The 10,000-nt window shown below is 36.0% G+C and overlaps 1 protein-coding gene across 3 annotated transcripts in view; it reads right to left on the reverse strand.

Moving 5' to 3' along the window:
• Window positions 1-10,000, reverse strand: part of LOC135206462 (serine/threonine-protein kinase BRSK2-like) — a 633,157-nt gene that overhangs the window by 303,527 nt on the left and 319,630 nt on the right. The gene's annotated exons all lie outside the window — the stretch shown is intronic.

Raw genomic sequence — 10,000 nt, forward strand, 5'->3', positions numbered from 1 at the left:
AATGCTCTTATAAATACTTAACACGTGGATACTAATATAACATTACATCCTAAAAAAAAAAATAACTCAAAAACTTTAAACGTAATATGAAAACTTTATACAAACCTAAGTCATGGATACAACCACCTCATTGCATCCAAGCACATTCAGTTAGAGCATATATGAAGAGGATAGCATTATCCACATTAGCTTCAAGAAATACAGCAAACGGAGGCCTGGAACTCGCACATCTATCAAAGGATATTGCTCGCGTGCTCTCAAAGCATCAAGGGTTGGCTTTTGGCCCGGCACATTGTTTATTACGAAATTATGTAAGGCCACACCGGAAACAGTTGCAGCGCTCAGACGTGGCGCCCCAGAACAGCGTGGAAGATAAAATGGCGAGTTTTTTTTTATGCGTTGTCAGTGTGCACCTGGCATATTGAGAGAGAGAGAGAGAGAGAGAGAGAGAGAGAGAGAGAGAGAGAGATACATTCTAGATTAAAGCCCTGGACTCATCTATATAAAAATACAAATATAAGAGAGAGAGAGAGAGAGAAGAGAGAGAGAGAGAGAGAGAGAGACGAGAGGATAGAGAAGAAATTAAAAAGCTCGGAATCATCTCCATAATAAAAAAAATCATAGAGAGAGAGATTGAGAGAGACGAGAGAGGAGAGAGAGAGAGAAGAGAGAGAGAGAGAGAGAAATTGAAAGCTCGGATTCATCTTCCTAATAAAAAAAACATGAGAGAGAGAGAGAGAGAGAGAGAGAAGAGAGAGAAAGTCTTCCCTAAGGCCATGAATTCATTTCCACAAAAATACAAACATGCAGCAATCCTTTTCAATATGGAGCCACTTAATTCCAATTTCATAAAAGTGACGGAAAGAAAGTCTGTCACTTATGTATCAGAACCGCTTATCTGAAAATCCAATTAATGAAATGATCACGGAATCTACAGTGAAACCCGGAATCAATTCGCAGCTTTTAGCACGAATTCGACAAGAGCTCACTCTGACCCCAAGTCGTCGTATGCCTGCAATAGTTGCACATACACACACACACGCGCGCGTGCGAGCGCACACACACAAACACATACACACACACGAGCTCACCATCAAGGCGAGAGATTATGATCGGGATTCTTGACTAGTGACGGGGAAACGCAAGTTTGAAGCGGGGGATTAAGGAGGTTGATGAAAACGCGCCCGAAGATGATGATGAAAACGCGCCCGAGGACGAGGAGCTTTTCAGAAGCATTCGCTCCGAAGCCGCGATTTCAAGACTCCGACTCCTCCTCAGCCACGCCGAGCGATGCTTTGCGAGAAATTGTGGCGCGGCTGTGAGATGCCTTTGAAGGATTTATTTACTCTGAGACAGGTCTTCAAATATTTTCCTTGTGGAGGGAGCCTTCTTATTTCTCCTTGATTTAATTTCTAAGTTTCCGTCAGACTTAACTTCAGTGTGTTAACTTCTGCCTTAACAAATAGTTTAACACCTAATTTAACAACATTTAAGAATTTTTCTCTTCCGAATTATTTCATGGTCTTAGACAATTATTTTACTATTCATTTCCGTTTTAGACAATTATTTTACTATTAATTTCCGTTTTAGACAATTATTTTACTATTCATTTCCGTTTTAAACAATTATTTTACTATTCATTTCAGCTTTAGACAATTATTTTACTATTCATTTCCGTTTTAGACAATTATTTTACTATTTATTTCCGTTTTAGACAATTATTTTACTATTCATTTCAGTTTTAGACAATTATTTTACTATTCATTTCAGTTTTAGACAATTATCTTAACATTTCCGTTGTAGACAATTGATTTTACTAACATAAAAAGAAGAAAAGCAATGAATTGCAGTTTCAGCAATCAATTTCCTGATAACTTATCAATAATAATGTCCTGAGTACCACTGGCATCTATTACAAACTCAAAATCGCATCAAAGCAATGTTGCAACAAATGCTATAACTGTTAATACAGAATATTTATCATTACGCGCAAGTGAATACAACAAGTTCCTAAATAGGAAAATGTAACCGTTCGATGGTAAGCCTTGTATATCCCATAGAGTTTATTTCATGCGCGTCATATGGCAACTGCTTTCCAGCATAAATTGCAGGATATTTATTTTACACGAACTGTGCAATTTGTCACGAAAGTAATCATCATAGAAACATCTCTCTCTCTCTCTCTCTCTCTCTCTCTCTCTCTCTCTCTCTCTCTCTCTCTTCGACGAACACATACAAATTAAATACCTTTCGTTCCAAACATTATATAAATAAGGAGACACAGTATAAGAAAATAAATATATCACATTATTCCAAAAATACAAAAACTGTATCTTGAACAAGAACGAATATCTGAGAGAGAGAGAGAGAGAGAGAGAGAGTAACCTAACAGTTAATACAAAAAATGATACAATTCTCTGAACACTTCAACAAGTGCAAAGTAACATTTGCTTTCTCCAAGGGCGAGATGAACTTCTCGATAGCACCAAAATGCTTTCCGAACGAAAATAAATAGGAAAGAGACTGAGAAAGTGAGAGACGAACAGACAGACAGACAGACAGACAGACAGAAAGAGATGAAAGGGTAACCAAACAACTAAAAAAATTGCGCAATTCTTTGAAAACTTCAAAAGGTGCAAAGGACCATTTTCCTTTTACTGGGCCGAAAGGAACATACCAAAAGTACCAAATTGCTCTCTGAACCAAAATACGAGAGAGAGAGAGAGAGAGAGAGAGAGAGAGAGAGAGAGAGAGAATTGAGCTATTAAATTAAATTTAAAAAAATTTCCACTAAACCAACGAAATTTTGATAGTACAGACTTGTGACAACCACAATGGCCGCTTAGCTTTTCCAATTCCTGTATACGATCGAACCGTAACCAGAAGAAGATGCCGCCGAGAATATGGCTCTTCAAGCAAGGAGGAAGCCGGAGTGGAAGGCCGAGGCACCATATTTTGAAATTCCATAAAGGATGAAATACTCTCGGATGCCTCCTTCTGACGCGAAATGGAAATTGAACTGTCTCGTGTTAATCGAAATATGTTGTTTACACCTTCTGGAATAACATTCGTTGTCACATGGACGCCTGACGGCTTCTCTCTCTCTCTCTCTCTCTCTCTCTCTCTCTCTCTCTCTCTCTCTCTCTAAATAAGCCGACTCTCCGATACATTTGTCCACTTCTTTGTTAAGAAATTTCTTTTAACTCTAGCAGTCGACCTCTTTATGGAAAAAATCTAATTCCTTTGTACCCGTTCGATGCACTTCAAGAACATAAAATCTCAACCTCTCTCTCTCTCTCTCTCTCTCTCTCTCTCTCTCTCTCTCTCTCTCTCTCTCTCTCTCTCTCATCGACGAATAAGATTTTTCTACGTTGAGAAACAAATAAGAAATAGAAAATGCATTTCCTAAACACGACGAGCCATTCATGAACTGGATGTTCAATAAGGACCCTTACGAGATAACAAAACAGGAAATGGAAAGAAAAAAAAATATATAACAAACAAGTAAATTCAAAGCCGACTGAAAACTGAATCTTTGATGTTTCGAAGAAAAAAATTCAATAGAATCGCAGGAGAAAAATTTGAGGGAAAAACTATATTACCAATTGGGTCGACCTTTGAATGCCACGACAGCTCAATAACAACAAGTAAGCAGGATTCTAGGTCATCTTGTGTACTTCAGTGCGTATGTTCGTCGAAATTATGGTTCACGGGTATCTATCTATCTACTTATCTATTTTTTTTATCTGTACCATAGGGAGTCGCTATAGCTTCCCTGTGGTTTGCCCCTATCTTGTTATCTATATTATCGGACGTCACAGTGGTAATCTCTCTATTTATTATACTAATAAGTATGATATCTCTCTCTCTCTCTCCTCTCTCTTTCTCTCTCTCTCTCTCTCTCTCTCTCTTCACGTTTCATTGAGGATTTCCAATTATTGAAACATGACATAGATTTCATTAAACGGTGAAAAGTTACAGATCTTAATGATCGTTGTTTGATTTTCCAAACTTAAAAATTAAAATGAAAATTCAATCTACAAAATAGGTTAAATGAAAACGCTCTCGATCTTCGCAAACTATGTCGAGGATAAATGTCCCTTCAGGTTACGTCGAATGAAGTATACATCCTTCTGCAAGATGAAAAAAAATCTACACAAAAATCAACAAAGTAAACCAACTTATAATAGTGTTGACCTTATTTTATAATAGATATTTATTATATGATGGTAGGAATACTGTCAACAGTCTATGCTAAAGTAAATATATTAAAGATAATGGAGAAATTCGGGGGACAAAAAAATCAATTCAAATACTGCATTTTCCAAACATTTTATGAAAAGGTTTGCCCTTGGTAATATTTGTCAAAAACAAACAAACATCACATCCACAACACTGACAGAAACAATAAAAACATGACAACCTCGCAGCACGTCTTCTTTGCCCTTCGGGAGCTAAAACGTAAAAAGCGACCTATCCAACAAAGCGGAATAAAAGCTCTACGCTTCTTTGAAAATAATCCTTAGTACCCGCGTCCTGCATTTTACACACACAGTCTTTGCCGGGCTGCAAAACGACAAGAGAGGCGACGCTTCGAAAACATATTTGTTGCAAATTTCAATGCATCACTTTAGAATCGCCCTGCTCATACCTTATCACACGCGTCCTGATAAGCGCTTGCGCGGTGGAAGGAAAATATCCAAAAACGTACCTAACGTGAAGAGAAAACTAGCTAACGTAGGTGTCATATAACGGAGCAAGGTTAACATGTCACCTCTGAGAGAGAGAGAGAGAGAGAGAGAGAGAGAGAGAGAGAGAGACTTACATGGCCGAGGCTTTTGGTAAAAGGTCGTGCCAATGGATTTATCCGAGGGGGACTGAGGAGGGTATGGAAGGAGGGGAGGGTTAGGAAGCCCTACCTGCATACCTGGGCTTCCTCTCGACTTTTCACTTACTATTCTACGTATCTCTCTCTCTCTCTCTCTCTCTCTCTCTCTCTCTCTCTCTCTCCACCCGAACCCTCTCACTCAGTAATTCCACTTCGTCTTCGTTTATTTTTAACATATTCCGTTGACTTAACTCAAGTTCACATACACACGCGCTCTATCATATATATATATATATATATATATATATATATATATATATATATATATATATATATATATATATGAATGCGATAGACTAACAAAACAACGACAATATAAACAATTGAAAATGGTAGAGCCAACACATACATATATATATATATATATATATATATATATGTATTATTGTATGTAGTATATGTATATATTTTGATTATAATACATATATATTTTGCAAGTTGAAAAGTCTGCTTCATACAACCGAGTAAGTTTACATTGCCTTTCGAAAAGCAATTCAACGACATTCATGCGCATTATGTGAGTAAAATAATTGTCAAACATTTAATCTTTGAAAATCTATTTTTCTATTTCTGCGTAAAATCAAATTCATATTAAAATTGAAATTCTGCTAAATACTAACCATGTAAAGGTACTATTTCTCGTCAAAAAAAAAGGAAAAGAAAAAAAAGATTCATCATATCATAAGAGTTCTGAACCCATAAAAAATGACAAAACACGTCCGGTGGTAAACACGTCAACGTGGTATTTCTTTTGTAATACTTTTTAATATCCTGTCACACAGATATCCATCAGATTCTCGACACTTCTCCATTCACTATTTTATATGAATATCAGATATATATTCAAGTTCCTGCAGGAATAACGAGTTCGACCTCCGCGCTCGAATTTCTCCTTTCCGTCTAATCTAATTTGTCTTCTCTAGGCACACATACCACACTACGTACGTATTCATGTATAAATCAACCCATAGTAATGTTCACGTGACCGTCTAACCCGGAAGGAGTTAGTAGGGTTCTGAATAGTTCTGAATATAAAGAAAATGAGCTCTCTCTCTCTCTCTCTCTCTCTCTCTCTCTCTCTCTCTCTCTCTCTCTCTCTCTCTCTCTGCCTGTTTTTCTATCCATCCAACTAAGCTTCGTCGCCGACCATAGTCTATCGGGCTTCTCGCTTAGATAGTTAGCACTACTCTACAACTATTTCTACATTTGAATTCATTACTGTGCTCGTTGTCATCATCATTACCATCATCATCATAAGAATATTTCGTATTATTATTATTATTATTATTATTATTATTATTATTATTATTATTATTATTATTGCTGTTGTTGTTGTTGTTGTTGTTGTTGTTGTTGTTGTCTTACAAAAAAATCTACATCTTATCTTTAACTACACTTCTTCATTTTCCATGTCTGTATCCCCAGCCTCTATTTAGTAAGCACGAACGTTTAAACCACATCTACAAAATACAAAAAAAAGGAAAAATTTATTCTTCTACATAACACACCCGAGACTACGTTTTAATTGAAAGATTCTTTGAGCAGCAGGATGTAAAAAGCTTCTTAAACTTACTATTCCCCTTCGTAAGTTCCAGATGTATGCTCAAATATACTATATATAGTTTCTGAACTATGAATAGCTCATTACTACTATCCTGCTCAAATGTTAAAATTACAACACTTTATGAAAAACGGGCAGTGCCATATATAAAAGAAGCTCAGTAATGAGGTACAGCTGTAATGATAAACCCGTGGGTACATAAAAACCTATTAAAATTATTCCGAAAATGTATTGTTTAATGACTATATTCACTGACGTATGAAACGAGGTCAAACTGGTGAAAATAGAACAGACACGTTTCCTCTGGGAATGGAGCTGACTCAAAATGCTATGCCAAGCGTTGAAAGCTGCCGTGAGTGACTGTTATACAAAATATGCACACACACACAAAGATAATTTATATATAACAATATATATACTATATATATATATCATATATATATATATATATGCATATATATAGTATATATATCTATATATATGTATATATATATAGATATATATATATATATATATAACCATATAGATATCTTGCAATTCCACAATGGTCCCGTGGGTGAAGTATATAAGAGATACTCACGTGAAGATGACTTTGGAATAAAAGTTGAAAGTCTTGGTACCTCTTCTTTCATCTTATATATTTATATATTTTATACATATATATATATATATATATATATATATAGATATATATATATATATATATATATATACACACACACACACACACACACACAATACGCACATTTTCATGCCGTAATTCCAGAATTACTAAACATGCGTTACTTAACACAAACAAACCTTCCACAGAAATGAAAACAGAAAGAGTTATATATAAAATCCAGATAAATATCTTGGGACGAAATGAAGAAAAACGGACATTATACCATTAAAACTCTTCGAAGTACATTCAGTCCTGGCTATCAACTTTATACTTCACATCAGGTAATCACCTCCGATTTCACACTCAGTACACCCACACCTATACACACACACACACACGCAGTACACCCACACCTAAGTGACCTTTCAACAAGTGGAAGATGCCGCCTACGGTATTGGCTGTGGATGCTGTTGAACGTCGTCTCCTATTCGGTATGTATTTCTCAAGTATCTCTATACAGAGAACTCAGTCCCAACTTAGAGTCAAGATTCACAGATTTCACGCCCACGGGAGTTTTCTGAGATATCATGGAACTGATTTTTTCTTTACAGCTCTATAACTTTAGGGAAGACTTTACATCCAATATTATTATTTATATCACGGATACGCCTATAAGAAATGAAATACATAACAAAACTTTAATATAAACACCCACGGCTCTCTGAGTAACCTTCAATGTCAGATTTGTTGTCGTTACTCACACCTTATCAATCACCATGACTACCCACCCAGGTTTACTTTATTATGAAACTTTTAATCACAACCCCCCAAGGTTTTATTTGTAGGTGTTCAATAACAGCTTGTTTTTTCACACCTTGACAGGAAATCACTACTTTGCTGTCGAGAGATGTGTAGGCGTATATCAGGGTTTAACATTCAAACTAAAAAAGCATATTGCGTAATTTTAATAAAAGCCTTTGGCTCGCTGTCATCCTACCCTCAGACTAAATTCCCCGACGACCAAGACCACTTGAATGAGTATGTGGATATAAAGCAAACATGTTCGTCACAAATATCCAGCTCCAGCCCCCGAGGAGGAGGAAAGAGCGAGAGATAAACGGAAATAAAGCCTTTTCTGATAACGAAGACAACGTTGAAGAAAGAGCGAGAGATAAACGGAAATAAAGCCTTTTCTGATAACGAAGACAACGTTGAAGAAAGAGCGAGAGATAAACGGAAATAAAGCCTTTTCTGATAACGAAGACAACGTTGAAGAAAGAGCGAGAGATAAACGGAAATAAAGCCTTTTCTGATAACGAAGACAACGTTGAAGAAAGAGCGAGAGATAAATTGAAATAAATCATTTTCTGATAACGAAGACAATGTTGAAGAAAGAGCGAGAGATAAATGGAAATAAATCCTTTTCTGATAACGAAGGACAATGGTGAAGAAAGAAAGAGCGGAGATAAATGGAAATAAATCCTTTTCTGATAACGAAGACAATGTTGAAGAAAGAGTGAGAGATAAATGAAAATAAATCCTTTTCTGATATCGAAGACAATGTTGAAGAAAGAGTGAGAGATGAATGGAAATAAATCCTTTTCTGATAACGAAGACAATGTTGAAGAAAGAGCGAGAGATAAATGGAAATAAATCCTTTTCTGATAACGAAGACAATGTTGAAGAAAGAGCGAGAGATAAATGGAAATAAATCCTTTTCTGATAACGAATGTGAAGAAGAGCAGAGATAAAATGGAAATAAATCCTTTTCTGATTAACGAGCAATGTTGAAAGAGCGAAAGATGAATGGAAATAAATCCTTTTCTGATAACGAAGACAATGTTGAAGAAAGAGTGAGAGATGAATGGAAATAAATCCTTTTCTGATAACGAAGACAGTGGTACAACAGCGACATTTTTCTTGACGTTATCAATCAATCCAGACTTGCTACGTGATGCTTAAGGAGCAAGAGGCTGCGCTGGCATAAGGCCTGCTTAATTTAAAGAATGATCCCAAGTAGCGTGGCATATCTAAAGGAAAGATTAAAATGTATGGATAAATGTGATAAATTTTTTGAAAGATGAATATGTATGAATAAATGTGAGAAATTTATTATGCTAAATCAAATCAATAATATAAACAATTAAATTCAACAATGTCACAAGTGCAAGCAACTCATAACATGATGCATCCTGTCCAGTGTTTGTCTGCGATTTTTATCCGAAATGAGTTTTACAGGCAAAGTTTACTCACAAAACACTCACATCGTCTATGAAATGGATGCTTTGGTACATTGTTGTTGGATTTGCAAGCAATGTATAATGATACTGACTATTCTGTGTTATTGTATCTCAATAATAGTAAATGACAGGTTTATGTAATATCCAGGCGCAGTAAAGTCTTCATATTACCTTCATTTCCATTTCTAAATGAAAATAAATGGATAGAAATACCAGACGATTCACCGCAGTGAGAAAAAGTCATTCCAGTATCCATATATGTCTCCTAAAGTCAATCAGCCGTCAAGCATTGTGACAGATAGCAATCATGATATAACGAGACTTATTTCGATAATTCAAATGCAATACCAAGGATCGTTGAGTGTTTTGTATCACTTTGCTCCTATAAGATGTAAAATCTACCTCAGATCGCACGGGGTGTTGCCCTTTCTATGGTTAGGCTTCGTATTTCTATTCTTGCTTCTGTTTTCCATATTCTTACGGCCAAAAGAGTAAGCCCAACATCTTGGTGATGGAAGGATTTTCTCTTCGTTAAGTATTAAACTTCACTGGTTATTGTTCTTACAATCTGGCTTCTTTTCTTCGGTCCCAGAGTAGGTACAGGCATTCAGTTACAATTGTACATGGTCTCTGGATATATAAGTAGTACATCATACATGGGTACTTGATGTGTACACAGACACATTCGTGCGCGCACACACATATAT

The sequence above is a fragment of the Macrobrachium nipponense genome, chromosome 11 (assembly GCF_015104395.2).
Source record: "Macrobrachium nipponense isolate FS-2020 chromosome 11, ASM1510439v2, whole genome shotgun sequence".
Lineage (NCBI taxonomy): Eukaryota > Metazoa > Arthropoda > Malacostraca > Decapoda > Palaemonidae > Macrobrachium > Macrobrachium nipponense.